The sequence below is a fragment of the Xyrauchen texanus genome, chromosome 13 (assembly GCF_025860055.1).
Source record: "Xyrauchen texanus isolate HMW12.3.18 chromosome 13, RBS_HiC_50CHRs, whole genome shotgun sequence".
Lineage (NCBI taxonomy): Eukaryota > Metazoa > Chordata > Actinopteri > Cypriniformes > Catostomidae > Xyrauchen > Xyrauchen texanus.
Window position 1 is genome coordinate 39,883,950 of NC_068288.1, and position 22,902 is coordinate 39,906,851.

The 22,902-nt window shown below is 38.7% G+C and overlaps 1 protein-coding gene across 2 annotated transcripts in view; it reads right to left on the minus strand.

Moving 5' to 3' along the window:
* Positions 1–22,902, minus strand: part of LOC127654147 (rap1 GTPase-activating protein 1-like) — a 106,264-nt gene that overhangs the window by 81,482 nt on the left and 1,880 nt on the right. Inside the window, exons 1-2 of one of the 2 annotated variants that reach the window (XM_052141177.1) lie at positions 10,096–10,297; positions 9,422–9,570 (exon numbers count right to left, since the gene is read on the minus strand). The exons of the other annotated variant lie outside the window; for it this stretch is intronic. The gene's annotated coding sequence lies outside the window, so the exon portion shown is untranslated. Of the gene's footprint in view, positions 1–9,421; positions 9,571–10,095; positions 10,298–22,902 lie in introns of those variants that run through there. 2 annotated transcript variants of the gene reach the window in all.

The window sequence follows — 22,902 nt, forward strand, 5'->3', positions numbered from 1 at the left end:
AGTTTTGGCTTACGTCCCTTCTTTAGTGTAAGAATATGGTGACAAAGATTCAACTGATAACTTAGAAAAGTAATAAAGCCCAAGAGTGCCCCATCTCATACATTTTTAGTCGTCTTGGTTCCAAAAATATTTTTTCCCATACATTTTTCAATAGGGATTTCATCAAATCCATCATAAAAGAGTTGTAAGCAATGAACCATACCAACCAGCTTTGAGGTAGGCTCAATCACAACTTAAGCATAAAAAGTATTTAAAAATCAGACAAAATGACAAAGGAACAGAATGTATAATTACCGTGTTCAATGAGGGAATAAACTGCAATTCTGCACTGCAAATGATGTAAACAAATAAAAATGATCGAAACAGTTTTTAACTACTGTTTTTGAGTTGTTGATTTTAACAAAGGAAACAATATATTTTATATACATTGAAAAATATTACATTTATAAGTAGATTTATAAGTGTAGGGGGAATGACTCGATTGATTTATTGATACTGCATCACGGAAGTAAGCGGTCACTGCTGGGCTTGTTTGCTGAACTTTGAATCAGAATTTACGGGTATTGTAGATCCTCACCAGGAATTTCGATATTAAATAATTTTTAAACAATGAAGGTTGAAATAACATGGACTGATGGCTTCAACAGGGAAATACAGTATATCATCGATGGAGCTCGCTGTAGGTCCGACTTTAAAGGTTTTTAAGTTATCGTTAAAAAAAATCTTATAGTCTATGGAGAAAGTAAATGGGATTTTTACTTCGGCAACCAGACTGTTGAAATCTTTAGCACACTAACCCATATTACATTTTGAGGTATTAGTCATGTCATAGGTATAATTCTAAGGATTTTGAAAAATGACACAATGTAAAATACATTTAAAAGTGATATTTATCAGTGGTTTCAGTAATTGCTTAAAACAGTGCCACGTTGATCACTCTACACTATATACAAAATTATCTTCAGATGTTCTTCGCAGTATTGTAGGTTTAGCAAAAAAACTCACATCAAGAACATTTTGTTGCTGGATAGAGTTCTTGAGTTGGCTAAATGGTACTTTGTACATTTGAAAAAGTCACATCAGATTCAGGTTCTTCAGATCAGTGAATTGATTTCTGGCATCGGTACATACAGTATATGGCCTCTAAAGAACTAGACAAGAAAAAGTACTTTAGCCACACTTGAGTGTAAAATATTCTGCTAAGTTGTAAATCTAAACCAGTGGTGCCCAAACTAGGGCCCACGGGCCAAAGTTGGCCTGTGATGAACTTTGATTTGGCCCGCCTTGCCATAGATGAAAAGAGAGGGGGGGAAATAGAAAAACCAAAAAGATGATGACCTTTAAATATGTGCTGTCTGAAAGTTTGCTCCATTGGCCATCTTAGATGCCACCCCAAAATCTTCACTATGATTGGCCAGATCCAACTTCGGAGGTGTGCATTCAATACCGCATTACTGAACATATTTGGTTTAAAACGGAGTGGGAATGGAAGCAGTGTCAAGACATTTTCAGGTAATTAGGTGGACTCGAGGAAAAGTACGTACAGTCATCCGAAATGAAATATGGCTTGAACGCGCACTATACGTTAAGCCGCATTTCATATCTGTGTGAACTGGCTTGATAAAGTCAGGTGAGGGGACATTTCAATATAAACAATGGTTCCATTCACTCCAAACACTGCACAACATTATGACAAGCACTATAAGTGAACAGACCAGGACTCAGAAATCCCTTTTCTGCCCTGCCAGCTAGAAAAAACGGTAATGCAGTAAACTACTTCTTCATATTTCATCTTCTTATTCTGACTAAAACCCATTTTGGTGTGTGCATAACATCTGTAATTTGTTTGTCAAACGCGAGGATATCTCGTTTACTTGCAACTTTCTGCCTAAAAACATTGCTGCAAGTTTTTTAATAACCATAAGATACAAATGGCATATTTCATCAGGTGCTTAATCATAATCGTATTTTGGAGTCAACGAAATAGGCCTCTCAATTTGTTATTTTTCAGAAATGTGCTTCGTAGCTTTCATTTCCTTTCATAAAGTAATGCATTCAGCCTTAATCCATCACCTCTTAAGAAAAGCAGCAAAAGTACAATTCAAGTTTCTGATATCACAACAAATAAAATAAAAGTAGGCTAAATGCATTAACTACGCAAAAACATTTTACAGCATTGTTTAATTAAATAATCCTATTACATTTGACAGTCTCAATAAATGGAAATACTGAGTGAAATCCTAGGTCTAGGTCTATGATAAAAAATATAATTAAAATATTCCATCACAAAACAAAACAATATCCTACTTGATAGTATTACATCACGCCATTGTATCTTCATTTCTCCAAAACTGCACAGAACTACTGTGTGTTTAATGTGAGGGGTCACATTAGGTCGTTTAGCAGACATTTTAGCCAAAGTGACTCACAAATGAGAAAGAGACACAACATCCATAAAAATTATATTGAAATCAATTATGTGCATTGTACAAGTATAGGACATTTGATGATTTTAATTTTAGGGTTCTGTTTGTTTTGCAGTATTAATATTTAATTTTAAAATAATACAGTTTGATATATGCAACGTTTACTTTTGGCCCTCAGCCCTCAATCAAGGGCTTCATTCATAGGAAAAATGTAGGGCACCTCTGATCTAAACATTTAATAAAGTTCAGAGGTGTAGTATATAAATATACATATAATAAAGTCTCCTTCACACCTATCACACAAGTGTCAGTTTGACTATTCAGATGCAACCGCTCTACAAAGTAAAAACTGCAGTAAGATGCTGTAAAGCTGTCTACAGCTTCCATTAAAATGATCAATGATTCAATAAAAAAGAAAAAAGAAATCACTTCCCGGATGTGCATGTGTGTGTGTGTCGCCTTCCTGTAATGAAAGCTCTCCACAGACAAAACTATATTGAACGTGTCCAAAAAGCTGAAAACACCGGTCTTCTCCGGTTTCATCCACAGTCTTACAGTCAATTTAAAGTCAATGTCTCTAGTCCTTAAATTGAACTTTGTCAATATCTCCACAGACTTTATATCTCCTGCATTCCCACCAGATTTATTACATTACAAAATGTTCCTGGACCAGCCTAATGTTTCAGCTACTCAGCCTCACCCAAAGGAAATTGTTCATACCTCAATTATTTTCCACTTTAGTATCAACAATGCCTCAATGTTCCACCTAAAATCATTAGGAGAGATAAAATAAAAAACAAATGAGTCAATAAAGGTATAATGCTAAATAGCATAGCTCAAATAATTTGGTCTTTGAGGAATTTCATGAGAATTGTTTGAGTTCATATGGAAACGAAGCACATTTTGTGACATCATTCGAGATCTCTTCTGAAGCTTTAGAGGAGGCATTGATTACTGCAGATGTGCTTTATAACCCACACACACACACACACACACACATACACACACACACACAACAGTTAGTTCCAGTCCTCAAATCTGATTGGACGAGAGACGTTCCATGAGCACTGATGGTCTGACAGCATCGGCACTCAGACGCTAAACTGTGTGTGTGTGTGTGTGTGTGTGTGTATCACTCCGCTTGTGTTCATGCTGTTCTAAACTAAAGTGTAAGCGTAGTGCATATCTGTTAGGAGTTACTGTCTTTATTTTTGAAATTACATATGTTAGCCAGCACGTGGTGGCAAAAGATCATTTTTGTGTGTAATATGAGCCAGTTGGTGATGTAAAGTGAATCAGTTAGTCATTGTTTACATAGAACTGTGCTCCACTACATTACTTAAGCTAGGACATTGTTTTAAAGAGCTTTAAATGAACAATTTTAGGATTAAGGCTCATCGCAGCTGAGAGACACAACAGACTGTTTGATTACAGAACTCAAGGCAATTACAGAGTTTCCACATTGGATATATACTGTTTAAAATGGCGGAGGACATCGCTGTTTCTATAGTGAATGACTCTTGCGCAGCCACCACGAAATAGGGAGAAATACCCCCGCTTGGACACCATTTTTACACTGAGAAAGCTGACCTTCAGAACGCTGACAGCATCTCTGCTTGGGAGTGGTAACAGGTGATCACACATGCTCCGTCTCTCCCTCTCTGTCTCTCTATCACACACACACACACACACGCGCGCACACACCCATCAATCCATCCTTGTTTATCCAATAACTTGTTAGAAACAGCACAAGCCATGATACTATTTCTGAAGTGAACTTTTTGAATTACTAATGAAGGCTTGAACGCATCATTTGTTTTGAACCAGCAATGGCAGATTCTGATCCGTCACGTAAGAAAGTAGTTGCATGCACAAATGCGTTTTTTTTTTTATCATACTCTGTTTTCTCGAATTTTTTAAAATGTACTTGTTCATTGAACTGTTGTATATAAGCAATATCAAACTCGCAATGTGCTATATGGCCCTACATCAGCACTGCTGTAATTGCCTACAGCACTCTACCTGCGGCCGAATCACAGCAGTGCTGATATAGGGCCATATCTCACTCTTGCTCTTGTGATATTACTTTATGACAATGCAAAGGTACTCAGAAGGCTGCTTTCTTAAACAAATATTTGTATCAAAGAATATTTGACATTATTATTATACATTGTCAACAAATTCTAGAAATGAACACTGATAAAATAAGAATAAATAAAAATACAATAAATAGTATCAGTCAGATGCTGAACATTAAAATAATGAATAAATAAAAATAAAATGAATAGCTAAATAAACATTAGTATTACTGTTTAGTATCAGTCAATGAAATGAAGAAATTAAAGTAGCTATGTGGTTAGCAAGTTAGCTATAAGCTCGTTGTCACGGAGAATAAAAGATGGACCAGCATTGCATCTCACCAACTAGGAAACAGCGTAGCGTGAAATCAACACTCAACAGACACAATCCACCACTGCACTGTTGTCTGCTGAGCTGCATAAAGATGCACTGATGTTAACCTTTCAATCTGCTACATTACTGACTGCTCTGACAAACTGTAGCTGGCTAACAGCAAACAGACATGAGTGACATGGTTGTCAGGGACAGCCTTTATATTAGTTAAATTGAAAAGGGAAAATTATGCGCTCATTGTTTATTAACTTTCCAGTATGTATTTTAAAAACTAGTTAGCAATAGTGCTGGGACGTTCGCGAACAAGTCGGCTCTTCAGAAGATCTGAATAAATTTATAAAAATACATAAAAGATATGAAAAATCAAAAGATTTAAATGAATAGAATTAACTAATTCAAAGAACGAAAAAATAAATAAAATAATATAGGCCTAAATGCTCAAGCGCACACAGACTAACAGCTTAACCTGTTGTTTCTGTTAATCACTCAGTGTAAACCAAAAAAGCCAAAGATGCGGGAGGGAGGGCGGAGCCAACTTATTATGTTGTTTAGATTGTATTTGTATTTAATTGTTACATTTATGAACTTTGTTTATATACAAACATATACCGCCGGTCCCTACACGCATACTATGTATTTTGCGTAGGGCACCATCTCACCCTTGGATGGCACCAGAAAGTCAACCGGCTGCCCTTGCTCGCACGTAATACGTTATTCAAGGACCTGAAAGCAGTTGTGGAACACAGACGATCACTTCATGCTCATATTACTATACTTTGTGATCAGTTGAATGCCACTTTGGTGAATTAAAGTAATAAAGTATTTCCTTCCGAAATAGCAAAATCTGTACATAATTCCAAACTTTTGACCGCCATTGTGTGTGTGTGTGTATGTATATATATATATATATATATATATATATATATATATATATATATATATATATATATATACATATATACATACATACATACATACACAATCAAAAGTTCTATGACTTTTCCAGGAGACCATTTAATCTCATTGATGTCTAGAAGAAACATCTGAGATATTAAAGTTTTTTTTCTTTCCTATTTGCAATCTGTCTGCAATGTTCCCCATGACTGTTGACTTTTATTCAGGATGCTTTCCTCATTCTAAACAAGCTTGTTTGGTGTGTTAGCTCTTTGTCTCAAAGTGACATCTAGAAAGGCATCTGTTTAAGTTCATGTTTAACATTTAGACTTTGCCTACAGCGTCTGGATGCTAATTGGGGTCTTGCCTTGAGAGAAAATTGCTCAAAACAATAAACTCATTCATACATTATCTCAGCTGCTATGTGAACACTGAACAGGGCTGCAAACATCATACTGGCAGCAAAATTTTGCTATGCTCAAGAGAAACAAATTGTAGACAATTCAAAAATCATGGCTGAATTAAACAATCAGGAATATTGCACCTATGGCTGAATGGAAATTATTTCAATACAATGACATAGAAGAGCGCTTACAGCAAATAAATTATTCAGTCGGCTCAGCAGCAACCTAAAACTAATGACAATGTTTAATGAATTTGTAATGTGCTTCCTCGGCCTTCCAATAATTACCCTAAAGTTATAGCAGGAAATTTTAAAGCCAAACCTCAGGAAAATTAATGGCAGGGCCTTATGAAAAAGGTAATGCCATGGTACAGTGAATCAGACTGTAATACCAACATACTTTGATATTTGGAAATAAACGATTACCATTCTCATGAACCATGGTATTTACTTGGTGCCCCAAGGCTGTGGTTTTCAAACTGGCATCCAGGGACCCCCAGGGTGGCAGCAAGGGGAAGCTAGTGGTTCCGCAAAACACAGAAAAAAAGGGTGGCTGCGGCTTCCTCCTATCATCTATATCCATATTAATGATCTAATAGAGAACTACCTTAATTCAATAGGATGGCATACATCACTGCCCAGGTAAGTAGTTAATACAACTTACATTTTTGTGGGAGAACTATGCCATTAGGAACTGCCAATGCACATTCACAAATCTGAATTTCAGTTTAAAAACTCCACCTCTGGTATAGATAGGGGTGGATGAAAATATGTGGGTGATTTTTCAATGCATTGCGAACGATCTCAATATCAATTCTTAAATCCCAAGATCGATCTTTTACTCTATGTTCAAACCTCCACTAAAATGAGAGGAAATCACTTGCATTCGCAACCAAATTATGCTATGCAACCAATACATATATATATTTGAAAACTGGCTGGGGAATGTTTTGAATTCACTCACCAGTGATTGTATAGTTTAGTGGTGGAGTATTCAGTAGTGAGATCCTTTCATTGCATGTTGCGAGCAAAAGTTGTAATGTAATGTGTGTCTAAAGGCATGATCTAAGCAAACTATTTGTCTTTGAATAATGTCTCTTTTAAAAACCTCTTTTCTTTACAGTGAAGTTGATAAAAATATTAATTTACAGATGCTCTATACAAAAATGCAGATCATTATAAAGAGACACATGTTAAAACAAATGTAAATACTTAAATTAAACAATAAACATTTAACTAAATTTAACATATGAAATATATTTATTTATTAAATACATGGATTTGATAATTTTTAATGTGACAAATGATTAAAAACTAATAAAATGTAATTAGTAAAATTTATATTTTTGTAATGTACCTAGAAGGCCACTTGTATAATTAACAGTATTTGCTGGGAGAGAATATATGTAAGCTTATATAACATTGTTTATATGTAAGCAAAAGGGACTAGACCCGTTTGAATCTACATCGATTTCCTAATCGAAAACTTGTGAATTGGAGTCAAATTGAATCAGGAAATCTGTATTGTGGTTGGGTGAGCAAGAGTCCGACACAGTGGGTGTGGCGTCAAGCCCGACGAGGCATTTATTGGAAATAATAAACACAAAATGTCCAAAAAGGGGGAATGGTCGACGAACTCTCTGTCGGGACTCTCTGTCGGGGTGATCTAGTAAGGCGGTGGCTAGGACTTTTACCTTAACTGGAGTGCCAAGTTACTTAAGTAGTCAGTCTGGTAGAGCGGTTAAGTTATAGGCGCAAGCGTTCCTTGCATGGGCACCACAGCTGAAGGAGCATGTGTGAAGGAGTCTGCAGTTCGAAAGGGTTGAAATTGTTGCAGACCATTCTGCCTCCTTGGCAGAAGATTGGCCGTCCTCTTTGTCGATGCTTTTGGGTATGGGAACGTTAACTGTAGGGCGTATGTCGAGGGATTTTGGAATAATAGGGGGAGGTGGGGCTGCTGTAGATAATCGGTTGAGTACTGAGTTTTTGCTTGAGCCGGATACGGTCCACATTCCATGCCGGAGTGTGTGTCGCCAGGGAGGACAGCATGCATTGTGGCCGACGGGCTAGGAGGCCAGGCCACTTTCCTCTCACATGTGCTGCAAGGCCTGGAAGACATTACGCCAACATTACACCACCCCTCGCAACATCAGGAAACAGGAGGGGAGCGCATGTGGCAGTTGCAACCCACACAAACACTGGACAATTTCATGGACACTTCAACAAATTCTCACCACGGGGGTCCTAGACACTTATTTCCCTTGGATACTTTTTTTTATATAAATACCTCTACAAGGCCTGATGCTACCCCACCACTGTGAACTATTCCTTTAAGGTCAAGTAGGAGAAGAAATATTTGATTGACGTGTTGTGAGGAAGGAGAATGGGTGAATGCATTTGTCTTGACCATGACTCATGACCCTGAAGGCCTGTATGTGTCTGTGTATCAGGGTGAGCGTGCACATCTCTCACTGCCCCCCAACCAGACACATACACACACCCCACTCACCCATCCTACCTCATGCCCACAGCATGTTTCAGCATGCCTGAATCATATTTATCAACAGTGTCTAGACCACTGCTGCACACACACAAAACATAAATATGCATACAAAGAGCAAGGAAAAATAATGCAGTGTGAGTTGAGAACTATACATGGTAGAAAAAAAAAGTAGCATCTGACTACAGATCCAACGAGACTGCAACTGTTCTCATTTTACTTTTGACTTAACATTTGAGAATATGGACTGACGAAAACCTTTTGTTTTCATGCACATTAGTTGAAAATGAAATGCTCTTTTTTAACAGATAGGATAGGAATGTTCTATGCAATAATACAATGGTGCTAAATGTTTTATGTATTTATTGCACCCTCCTGTGGACTAAGGAAACAACATCAATTTATAAATCAGATAACTTTAAAATTCAAATATTAATTCATATATCATTTTAAAAAGCATAATACATTTTCATGGTTCAGTCAGTATGGTTTATTTTTGTAATATAGTTCAGCACTATTTTACCTTGTTATTTCTTCATTCAGTATCAATTTGAAAAACTATCGGTTGATTAATTGGTTAAAGGCAGGTACTGCCAAACATGGTTATGGGTATCAGTAATATCCACTATCGGTCAACCTCAAAAACCACTTTTTAATATTTAGACAACACTGCACTTTTAGCATGGGACCCTAATGTCCAAAAAAAGTGGCCACATTGTTATTACAATGGGATCCTCTGAACTGGCCTCATTTTATTTTTATATAATTTGCATGCTTCCTTCGTACCTTCAAGATCTCTTTGCCATTAAAGCTGCTCCAAGTAAATGTCAAAGGAAGTTTGCAGAAAGAAAGGGATAGAAAAGGCAGTGGAGACAGAGGCTGTTTTTGAATGGAATATTGGCACATGGCAAACTGCAGTACACACCATATGCTGCCTAGGGGTGAGAGACATAACAGTTAAAATGGTATACCAGTATAAAAAAATTCTAAAAAAGTTACAGCCAGGACATTTTTTTTTTTAATATCAAACAATATGTTTGAGAACCAAAGGTTGCATTATAAACAGTTAACAAGAGGTGTAGAAATAATTTTGACATTCTACAAATATAAACACGCATTATTAAAACACCCAAAATTTAAAATAAAAAATTAATCATAAAGTGCCAACTGATTTTATGGCATGTACTCATTTCCACGCATAAACTTGTATGAAAGATTAATAAAAGTAAATAGGTGTCTAATTATATCCACCAAAAATTATTATAATCTTATTTTAACATTAACATGTGCTTTAACATGCTGTCCATTCACAGCCCTAATTGTGAAATATATTGCCATCGACCAAAACTTACAAAGAATATCATGGTATCAATTTTTGCTTAAATCAGCCACCCCTCATACTGCCTGCAATTAAAAAATAATAATAATAATAATAATATTTGTCATCATATGCTACATACACAGACATCCCAAGTCTCCCGGAAGTTCTATCAATTCCCGGAAGTATTGATAGCGGCTCCCTGATGCCCGCAAATTAGTTAAAATCTCCCGGAATCAAGAGCGAGCGAGCAAGAGCGGTTAGACTGTGCTCCAAACCGTGTAGCGCGCACGGCAGAGAGGGAGAGAGCGAGAGACCTTGCGTGTGTGTGTGCGTGTGTGCATCAAGAAGTGCATGTAAGACAGAGAGCATCCTGATTGGCCTGTTTCGGTAAGTCAACCAATCAATTGTCAGTGTGGGCGAGCTTTTATCTGTTCTCCCGAAGCTAATTAATCAGTTCAGTGTATCTAGACACAGGAGCGCCATGGCAGAGGGAGAGTGCCCCAAAAAGCGAAAATATAAGACACATTTTACGCCAGACTACACGAAAGTGTACCCCTGTCTAATAAGAGTGAAACATAATGACAGTCTTGCACGCTGTACAGTTTGTAACAGTGACTTCAGCATTGCCCATGGAGGGTTAAATGATTGTAAAAGACATGTTGAGGTGAGTTAAACAAGTTTCATTTCATGTGCATATTATTCAGGCCGGCTAGTTACCTAGGCTACATGAAAACAATAAACTCCTTAGACCTGTTTAAAGTTGCAATGGAATATAAATAAAATCAGTTTACATAAATAGTATAAGCAGTTTATATTAAAAGTAATCTACATAATTAACAAATAATTGCATAGTCCTATAGCCTAAAGAAATTATATATTATGCTTTTATATCTTTTAGGGGGGGGGGGTCCGGGATACCTCCCTGAAATGACTTTTTGCAGGTTGGGATGCCTGCATACATTGTTGTTACAGCATGTCATTGTTACCTTTAAATCAGTGAGTGCCATCCTGTTATCTGTCTGGGTATTTTAAGGACCCAAGATGCAGTGAGGCAATGAAAGGGGTTATTAAAAAGAAACAGAACCAACAAAATACAAACGAAGCACTAATGAGGGAGAAACAAAACAAACCAACTAAGAAACTGAACAAAACTGAAAACAAATCTCACAACGGTGAAAAAGTTATCTAAGAACAAACCGACAGGGGAGTTGGACAGCGATCAGAACAACATGACTGGACAGCGATCAGAACAACATGACCGGACCGGAGACAAGAACAAAACACAATGATCTGACAGAGAAGACCAGACAAAAGGGAAAATATAAAGGGGAAGGGAAATTGAAACCAAGTGCTACCCATAAACACAAGCGCTGCTAATCTGTGCTGACATAGCAATGCTGATTGCGCTGCTGAGCAGCACCTGGGGAAACATGAGGGAGAGAAGAAAACACAAGCACATGGAAAACCTGAGAGAGAGGTGGAGGACCCTGCCACAACAAGAATAAAACAATATCAAAATGGCAGGATCATGACAGTAAATCAAACAGTGATTCTTCCTACCTCATTTGCATGCATTTGCCTCTGGACTAACAGACAGTGAAATAAGCACACCCACACACATACATTCAGGCACTAGAGTTTGCAGTTGAGCTGTTACAGTAGAGACAAAATCGTACACAATCAAAAAGTGTCACTGTGGCATCCTCAGTCACAGAAAAGTTTACTTTATTTCATTAGGCCACAAACCCTTCCTCAAAATTGCATTAGAAGTAAGGCATTTTGGTGATGGATAAACAATGTTTCTCGTGGACACCTTCTTATACACACAGCCGAGGTCACCATTCACTTGTATTGGAAACAGCAGTCTGGACATTCAGTTAAACTTCTTCTTTTGTGTTCCAAGGAAGAAAGTCATACAGGATTCAGAAGAAACAAGGTAAATGAGTAAAGGATGACAGAATTTTCATTTTTGAGTAAACTAGTACTTTAAGTAAAGATTGTGCCAGTATTTCCCCACTATAAAAGACGATAATGCCAATGCAAAACACCCTGCATGTAAAGCATCTGTTGTCTTCTTAATCTATCCACAAACAGAGCAACATGAGGTGGAGACAGACACAGCTGCTGCTGGCATTCTGCACACATTGTGAAACAAGCAAACAGAGGCAGCAGTATCTGAAGGAGGGATCAGCATGCCAATAAGCAATAATATTGTAAGATTGTCCTCATATAGTTGTTACACCTTATTTCCAGCTATCTGGATTTTGAGCAGAGCTGGGGACTGTAGCAATGGACAAAGAATAGGCAAGCAAAGACGCCAATTGATTGAAAATGTTAACCGTTCAACAGATGACGCCATCGCTGGGCCTGGACACCTCCCTCTGCAACTGGATCCTGGACTTCCTGACTGGGAGACCTCCGTCAGTCCGGATCGGGAACAGCATCTTCACCACCACCACACTGAGCACTGGGGCCCCCCAGGGCTGTGTGCTCAGTCCACTGCTGTTCCCTCTGCTGACTCATGACTGTGTAGCAATGCACAGCTCGAACCACATCCTCAAGTTCGCAGATGACTGGTGGGTCTCATCAGCAAGAACGACAAGTCAGCAAACAGAGAGGAGGTGCAGCGGCTAACGGACTGGTGTAGAGCCAACAACCTGTCTCTGAATGTGGACAAAACAAAAGAGATGTTTGTTGAATTTAGGAGAGCACAGATTGACCGCTCTCCGCTGAACATCGACAGCTCCTCTGTGGAGATCGTCAAGAGCACCAAATTCCTTGGTGTTCACCTGGCAGAGAACCTCACCTGGTCCCTCAACACCAGCTCTATTACCAAGAAAGACCAGCAGTGTCTCTACTTTCTTTGAAGGCTGAGGAAAGCACATCTCCCACCCCCCATCCTCACTACATTTTATAGAGGGACTATTGAGAGCATCCTGAGCAGCTGCATCACTGCCTGGTTTGGGACTTGCACTGTTTTGGACCCAAAGCCCTGCAGAGGATAGTGAGAACAGCTGAGAAGATCATCGGGGTCTCTCTTCCCTCTATCATTTACATTTACATAAAATGCTGTATCCGCAAAGCAACCAGCATTGTGGATGACCCCACACACCCCTCACACAAACTCTTCACCCTCCTGCCGTCTGGCAAGAGGTACAGAAGCATTACGGGCCCTCACGGCTAGACTGTATAACAGCTTCTTCCCCCAAGCCATCAGACTCACAGAGTTGCACTTTAATTATTGTCACTTTATACCTGGCTGCTACCTCAATAACTGCTATATGCATAGAACACTATCTCATAGTATGTTATGTTTACATTTGGCATTTTTAGAAACTGTCATCTTTTTGCACTACTGTGTACTGGTCTGCTCTGCACTGTCTCTCACTGTGCCTATTGAATGGGGATAGACCGAAATCTCCAAAATGGTTTGTCAAGAGAACCATCAATCAGCAGTAAAATCTGACAACGCTGTTATCATAAATTGTGCTTCTTTACATCAGATTATGCACAAAAATAACTATTGAAATATACACTATTTTCCTGTCTTGTCTAATTTTGTGCATTTTCGAGTTGACAGCTGATTGGCTCTTTTACCTGTAAGGCTGACTTCTTTTTCTACACGAGTTAGCCTTTGGGCATTCCAATTTCTCGCAGAAGTGGGCCATCTCTAGTAAATTGTCTCTGGTCTAATAAAACTCTATAGGGCTTACCAGGGATAACTTATGTCTTTTGTATTGGCTGGTTTGAACAAAAAATCATATTGACTTGGAAAAGATTGCTTTTATCACTTGAAGTTTTATCACGTCACTTCAGGTTATGCATGGTGAGAGAGAGACAGCGAGAAATGGACAAAAAATGAGAGATATTGAGACATCGAAAGAAACATATAAGTATGACATGGGTCTATATCACACCCCTGGTCTCCTCGGCTGAGCCACTCTGTTTTTTAAATCAAGCAATCTTCTAGCAATTGTTCCACAGAACAATTGCAGTGGTTCTCGTGCCGAGCCTGTGCTACGCTACTTCACGGCCAGGGCAATCTGCAGCCTAACGTAAACAGGCCGTGCTTTTCCACTGACATGGGAGGCGAACAGTGATGTAACGGGTTACTGTCTACGTGGTAGTTTCATGTGACTACCTCAAACATAAACAAACACACACATGACGGACATGTCCGTAAATGATCTCTCTCTCCCGCACAATTCTCTGCAGTCGACCTTTATCCCTCAAGGAGGCTTAATTAGCCTAATACGGGACCGGGTGTGTAGGATCACGACCCGGCCCCGCCCTCCGCCCTGCCACAACAGCATTTACTCTTGTTTTGAGGACATATTTAAATGTTTAATGCAATCCATCATTATTACATTGCTCAACAAGATCTACGCTAAAGACGACAGGTATTGTAATTACATTATACTGTAATCAAACTATGGCATAACTTGCTAAGTTCTGTTACAGTGGAAAAATTATCAACATTGGTGTAGCAGATGGTTGTATTTGGATTTTTGCCATAGCATATAATATTATTGATTGAGAATCCCACCTTTTACTTAACAGATAGCTACGATCTTCCAACCTTAGTGAGTAGCTGGTCAAAAATTCCCTCACAGAACTAAACAATGCATACAATATGATGACAACAGTGTAAGGAAAGCTAACAAATTTGGCAAATATAATAACTTACTGAGATCTGCTGCAGAGAACACTGGCGATTCCCTGTTTATCACGAGCGTTACTGGCTGAATTGCACCGTTGCTCCACCCAAAGTCGCTTTTGCTTATGTCCTTCTTATGGTCCCTGTACTCCCTTAAGTGTTTTTTAAATGTGTTTATGATTTGGTCAATTGTCCGATCGAAGGTGGCGTGCATCATTTTGTGCTGTAGCTTTATTTTCTGAGTTTTTTCCCCTTTGTGATCTCTCTAGTTAATCCTGGATCTCAGTAAATATCATATCGCAAGTAGAGCACTCGTTTCATTGTGTTACCTGAATGTTTTTGATGTCTGATGATTGTATGGGTTTTTTATTGTTGTTATAAAGTGAAGAAGTACTCCTTGCTGCTGATGGTAGCTACAGTTTTTTTGGGGGGAAAACTTTAACATGGTGAAGAAACATTATTCCGCCCTCTGTCCCCTGACGTAATCGGTTCCTGCGTAAAGACCAGCAAGCTTTTGGGGTAGGTGTCGAACCAGGTTTTCGGCCCCGTAACGGCCTTTTCTGTGGTGGAAATGTGTGGAACAGAGATTTCGCTCTGGGCCAGAAACCTGCACCCGAACATGTCGGTGGAAAAGGGAAATTAGAAGTCTACAGGAGCCCAGTGTATCACACTGTGGCCCTCTGTTTATATCTTTCACACTAAGAAATCATTACTCACAATGTGCTTGGAGTGTCCCCACTGACATCCACACAATGACTAAAAGACTATTTTACTGAGCCTCTTTCTGTTTCCCCCAGAGAAGTGGAGGAGAGAAAGAACAATAGAGAGAGAAAGAGAGTGAGGGAGGGAGAAAAGAAATAGCCATGTAATATCAAATTAGATTAGTCCCAGAGACAATTACATATTCAGCACCTTTAGAAGTCTCTATTTTTTTTTTTACAATATTTTCTAATTGATTTGTCTGCAAAGTAATGGAAGATAATATTAACTGGGCCCCACCCTTCTCCCCCACCCCTAGACACATTTCTCAAAACACAATTTCAAAATTCCAGAACAATAATGTTTATCTTATACTGAATCAGCCTGTTTGCTTGTACATACTGTATTCATGTTCTCAGTGCAGTCTTTACAAAATTACACTTAAGCTAACCACATGGATAACAGTCATAGTAATTGAGCACAAGCAGCACACAGATTAATTGCCCTACATTGCAAAGACATTGCAGTTCTCATGAATTTATACTATATCTTTATACATAATAGACAAGAAACTGTTCCCTTGAGTTATCTAACTGTTCATCTATCCTAGTGATAAGAACTGTTTTTATAACCTCTGCTTTATCCAATCTATCATTTTTACCACCCACTTCACCTCATATCTCAGAGGTCAACAGACAAACATCATCAGCTCTTGTCAAGAGCCTGACCATATATCTCGTCTTCAGAAACCATATCATCCAGAGGCTACAAGCTCCCATGATCAACTCAATAATTTAGAGCTATGTTACAAGTTCTTGTCAGTGATGTGGACTTACTGTTTCACAAAAATCTCTTGGTATAATCATTACTCAGTACTTTACACTGATTCTGAATGACTAAATGTTAAAGAGAGCATTGGGAATATTTTCTGTTTATATTCAAACCACAATGAATATGAAGACCACAAAACTGAAGAAAAAATATGAACTGAAAAAAAATGAAAAGCAGGCACATTTCATGATTTTATGCAATGTGTTCTGTAAGAGTGAGATGGAAAAGGATGTTGCTGTGTCGGGTTGGTCGAGCTGATTTTGGGGTGAAATCAGACTGGTTTTGAAAGATTCATTAGTCTTTATGTTTATGTCTTAAACAGCATGATCTTTTGTTATTTGTTGGATTGTATGTACATGTTCCTCCTGCGTTTTTCTTACAAACTCTATTTAAATCCATATCTGCTTAAGGTAACACTGTCACTCTTCACAATATGACATCATTATCCAATCAAAATGACAAATTCAAACAGCTGTAATAAACTAGTTATGTCTCAATCTCCAAAACTACTTCCATGGGAATGAAAACTAATTATCTGATTGAAGCAATTTCAAGTCAATCTATTTCATTGCCATCACCAAGGCGATGAAACCCAGCGTCATACATAAGGCCAACAAATTGACTTGTCTAAAGTGATTTAACAAAAGGTGTTAAAACAATACCCTCTGGCCCAAGCCCCAAGTGCTTCTCGTTATTTCCTGGAGCATTGAATAGAAAAACCTAAAACAGTGCCCTACAGTTTGTGGAATTCTACAACAACAAGGAATTCATACAAGTAGTTCTGATGAGAGTAGGTTTGTCTGTTGCACTGTGCTCCGGCAGGAAACATTCTCTATGCCCTCTCTCTATCTTCCTCTCTTCCAATTACTCTCTCCATGCAATGTACATTCAACATCCTTGGCCTTGATTGCCCTTGCTGAAAATACTTACTGCCGGAAGCCACAAACATGAACTGTGCCCTTGTCCCAAATAACAAGTGCTTTTATTGGCAAGCATACTGTATATTGGATTCAGTTCACTTTATTGCAAGATGTTTGAGTGCATGTTTGCATGTGTAAATAACTGATTTTATATTTTATATCTGATTTTTTTATATCTGATTTTCACAGATATGTATAATAAAGCAATAATATGAGATTTTCTGACCTGTTGTACTGAATATCAACATGGCTGGGATTTGGAAATTGCTTTTGTTTTTGTTTACTTCTGTGTAAAAAAAAAAAAAAAAAAAAGAAATATATATATATATATATATATATATATATATATATATCTCTATCTCTCTCTTTCACTCACACACACACACACAAACACAAACACATATGCAGATTGAGGGATTCCAATCAATTTCACCAGCATGGATTTTATAACAGGGATCAAAATACATACTGATTGTATGATCAATCGATTGATTGATTGATTTTTATCCATCCATCCATCCATCCATCTAAACTATACAGATACAAAACATAAACAAACAAAAAATAGGGAGATAAAAAACAACCAAAATATTATTTACTTTTTTTATGCAATCTGTGAGGGAAAAAATTGTTCACTATATTTCTAATGTATTTGTCTGCCATTTTTGAATGGTTTATCCATTGTCTGTCTTGAATTTGTTGTCATCAATCATGGCAGAACATGTGTGCACAGAGAGAAACAGAGAAAGTAATGATGCAAACTCAGCGCTTGTGCAACATTGCAAAAGATCATTCTTTTAAAGCCAGGTGCAAAATGTTTTTCAGGGCAAAAAGTCTTCCAGAAACAGCTAAATCTCTCTTCATTTACAAGTGCTTAGTTTAAATCATATGCAAAAATATTTTTGTAATTTTGTTCACATAACCTTTCAAATGTAGCCCATTTCAGATACTCCAAAACTGACACGAAAAATATATGCATCAATTATTTTTATATTCACCGTCACTGTTCAAAGCAAAACATTTCATACATAATGTATGCAAGTGTTCATTTGTAACAAATTTCAAACTAGGCCTAGACTTGAAATAAAAAAACGCATTAATTTTGACCTGACTGTTCACACCCAAACAGATGAGGTCTTTAAGGATAATGCTCTGTTGGGCATTAAATGAACAAAACCGACCTCTCTACCCTAAACCTTTATAACTAACCAATAGTGTCATAAAAAGTAAATGTGACATGAAAACACAACTGAAAATTATGAAAATTACAATTGATGTTGATTATCATTTGATCAACAACTGACCATCAAGAACAGAAAGGGTGTTAAAAGAGGCATTATTAAATTCCGGGTTGCGTGGATCTCGTCTTTGGACACACATCAGTGCACCCACCCTTTATTTTTAAATGTCGATTTATGTACATACATGTCAGATGGATGCTTTTGAAGGATTTCACTTGTTTTCAGTAAATGCCACGTTTTTAGGATGCTGTGTCAGGTTAAGAGTAGATAAAACTTTGAAAATAGTGAGATCCCTGAATTCTGTTGTGCTTTGTCCAGCTGTCAAAAACGTGGACCATATGAATAAACAATTCTCATTCTTTTGCCGCACAGGTTGTGAGGTTTGTTGAGGTGCACTGCCTCCTGCTGAGGCAGCTCGTAAAAACCAATTGGGTATAGTAGTGTGATTCTATTACACCAGGTTGAAGTAACTAAATATCCAGTGCCCAGAAGAAAATGGAACTGAAAATGTCATATTCAATGTGATTTTGGCTGTTTTCACTGTCTGCCAAAAAACAGGTCTTGAGCCACATTCAACAGCGGTGGGAATGTAGCCTTGAATCATTGCAAGAGGCTGTTTGGGCAGTCAAATTTCCATTTTACTGCTGAAACCTTTCAGCCTCCATCTCCTCCCTGTTTAAAAATAAACACACAACCACTTCCTTCTACTAAGTTCACTTTCAGCGTGTCCATCTCTCCCCTTTAATACTTTTATATGCCTCTATAACTGCACCTAAAACCTACACTGGCACTGGACTTTTAGTCTTGACCAGGAGCTAGATTGCATGGTCAATACTCCTCCACTCGCTCTGACTAATCTAATAGTGTTCTTTTTGTACAGTGCAAAACACTGCAGGGACATTAGACTTGTGAGATCGGAGAAAAAGCCAACAATCAGCAAATAGCTGCAGGAACCCTTTGCCCTCAGTGGCATCTTAACAGCTTTCCATCTCTTTAAACAGACAGACCACAGATTAATGTTAGCCACAGGCAGGGACGGGGTAGTGGGGGGGTGAAGGGTGTTCAAGAAAGTGAGAGAAAATACATAGAGAGAGAGAGAGAGAGGAATAGTGAGGCAGAGAGGAAGAAAGAGTGTCAACAATAAAGAAATGGAGGGCAGTAAATAAATCTTAAAATGTTGCCACAGATGACTGTTTCGGTGTGGAGCTCTCTAGAGTTTTTGTTACTTTTGTTTGTTTGTCTTTTTTTTTTGTCACTCTTCCCTGATCAGTTTCACCAGGGATGAACTGCTGAATATTCGGCTGATCAAACCTGATAATTTTTTACCTGTGTTTGATTATTCTGACGTTTTATTAAACATCTTAGTTGGAGGCGAAGCGGTGCTCTACAAGCGATCCAAAAGACGCACAGGAGGCAAGCGAGCCGACACGCTTGTGAAGCTTCGTCAATGCAGTTTTAGGACTCCACTGCCGAGTATTTATCTGGCAAAACCTGGCTGAGCGAAGCCATCCTGGACAGAGCGTTACATCTGTTGGGCTTTCAGCTGTTCAGAGCGGATCGCATCGTGGAGTCATTAGGGAAAACTAGAGGCAGTGAAACGTGCTATTGCATCAGCAAAAGTTGGTGTACAGATGTAGCAGCATTGAAGAAGATGTGCTGTGCTAATTTAGAGGTGCTCTTCATGAACTGGAAGCTTTCTACTCACCGTGGGAGTTTTCCTCGTTCATTCTGATGAGTGTTTATATTCCTCCACAAGCATGCATGTACGCAGTGTTACAACAGCTGGCTGGTCACATCACAGACACAAAACAACAACACCCAGAATATCTTATCATTATTCTGGGACATTTTAATAAAGCTAACCTCACCTGTGAACTGCCAAAATACAAACAACACATCACATGCCCACCTGAGAAAAAACTATACTGGACCACTGCTACACCACTGTAAAGGATGCATATTGCTCTTTCCCACGTGCAGCTTTAGGAGTATTTCAGTTCAATGTCTGGTTCATCTTCTCCTGAACTACAAGCAGAAACTAAAATCAGCAAAGCCTGTTGTAAGGTCTGTAAAGAGTTGGACCAATGAAGCAGAGCTGGAACTACAAGCCTACTTTGATTGTACTGATTGGAGTGTTTTTAAGGCTGCAGCCACAGACCTGGATGAGCTGAGAAGTGGGGATAAAACATTGTACAACCAGGCCAGGAACACACTTACTAAGGAAATCAGAGTGGCTAAAAGAAGCTCCTCTGAATGTATTTTACTGCAGGTTTGAAAAGCCCAGTCTCACACCCCTCCCCGCTCTGATCTTCCCTTCACACACACACCAAACTACTTGAACCCCCCTCCTTCTCCCTCCTGCTACTCAATCTGCACTTACAGTATGATCTGTTAGGAGGACGTGTACTGGGTCTTTTAGAAACAAAAGTCTAGGAAAGCTTCAGGCATGCCTGTCTGAAAGTCTGCACTGACCAACTGGACCCAATCTTCACACAGATCTTCAATAGGTCACTGGAGCAGTGTGAAGTTCCCTGCTGCTTCAAATGCTCTAGCATCATTCCGGTCCCCAAAAAACCCAAAATCACAGGACTTAATGACTACAGACCTGTCGAACTCACGTCTGTGTTTATTACATCGTTTGATAGACTGGATTGGGCCTACCTGAAGAACATCACTGGACCCCCTTCAGTTTGCTTACCTAGCAAACAGGCCTGTGGATGATGCTGTCAATATGGAACTGCATTATATCCTGCAACACCTCGACATACCTGGGACTTATGCAAGGATCCTTTTTGTGTACTTCAGTTCAGCCTTCTATAACATCATGCCTGATCTTCTCTCAACCAAACTGACCATGCACACCCCAATCTGTTGATGGATCACCAGTTTTCTGACAGATAGGCAGCAGCTAGTGAGACCCTCACTATTAGTACTGGTGCTCCTCAGGGATGCGTTCTCTCTCGACTGCTCTTCTCCCTGTACACAAATAACTGCATTGCAAAAGACCTCACTGTCAAGCTCCTGAAGTTTGCAGATGACATCAAGGTCATCAACCTCATCCGCGATGGTGACGAGTCTGCATACAGATGAGAGGTTGATCAGCAGGTTGGCTGTCTGGTGCGGTCACAACACCCTTGAGATGGAGATGATAGGGAACCTCACCGTGCTGAACAGCACTGTGGCAGCAGTGGAGTAATCAGGTTCCTCTCCTCTACCATCTCTCAGGACCTGAAGTGGGGCATCCACATAGACGCCATTGTGAAGAAGGCTCAGCAGAGTTTGTACTTCCTTCGCCAGTTGAAGAAGTTCAACCTGCCACAGGAGCTGCTGACACACGTCTACTCGGCAGTCACTGTCCTGTGTACACCTATAACTAGTTCAGCCACCAAATCAGACAGAAGGAAACTACAATGGAAATTCAGGACTGCTGAGAGGATTATTGGTGCCCCTCTGCCCACCCGCCAAGATCTGTAAGTCTCCAGAGTGAGTACATGTTACCACTTGCACATGTACATACACCATCCTGTTATATGTTATATTTGTATGTCTATTTATACTCCTACCTTGTTTTATTTTCTGTCTCATTGTAATGTTCTGCATGCACACGTTTCTCCTATCACCAAAAAAAAAAAAAAAAAACATTCCTTGTGTACATGAGAACACTTTGGCAATAAAGGTCATTCTGATTATGATTATGATAAGAGGGAGATGCAAGAGGTGTGAGAAAGAGAGAAATAAATAGAGTAGGTGGGAGGAATGGGGGGAACTAGATAAGAGAGGCTAAAATGGCAGAAGAGAGGGTGGTACACAGGCGATAACGGGGTGGAAGGTGTGCACAAATGTATTTGACACTGTTTTTGCCCCTCGCTAAAGGATCAAGTAAAGTTATGGCACACCTAAAAATGAAAATTCTGTTATTTACTTATCGTCCATGTGAGTTCCAATCCTGTATGTCTTTTTTCTCTTCCTTAGAACACAAAATTCTAATTCTAAAGGTTAAGCAGAATGTTAATCTCAGTCATCATCACCATTCATTTTCATTGCATTTTTTTTCATACAATGGAAGCGGATAGTGACTGCTAAATTCTGCCTAACATTTTTTTGTGTTCCATAGAAGAAAGAAAGTTATATGGATTTAGATGAACAACATCAGATTTGGAACAACATTAGCCATACTGTAGCTCTCAAATCTCATAAGTGTTTGTGACCAATTTGAAACATTCAAACTCATCACGAATTGTATTTGACACCCTCAGGTGCCAAGTTTCAATGTGCACATGTTCAAATTAAATAATGGTTCTTTTATGGTGCTTTTTAGCCTTTTTGGAGCTTGCTGGTATTAATAACTTACACTTTTGTTGAATGAAAAAGATCAGCGTGAACATTGTGAAAAATACTTTATCTCCTTTTGTGTAGCGACAGTACAAAGAAAATGATAAAGGTGGGTGATTCTCATGAAACCTGAGCAAGAAAATGCCCTCATCATATTGAACCCCAAAAAATATTACATTTTGTATAAAAAAAAATGAAGACTATGTTTAGGACCATTAAAATTTCATGCATTGTTACATTACTTTCAGGACACTTAAAAGTAACAA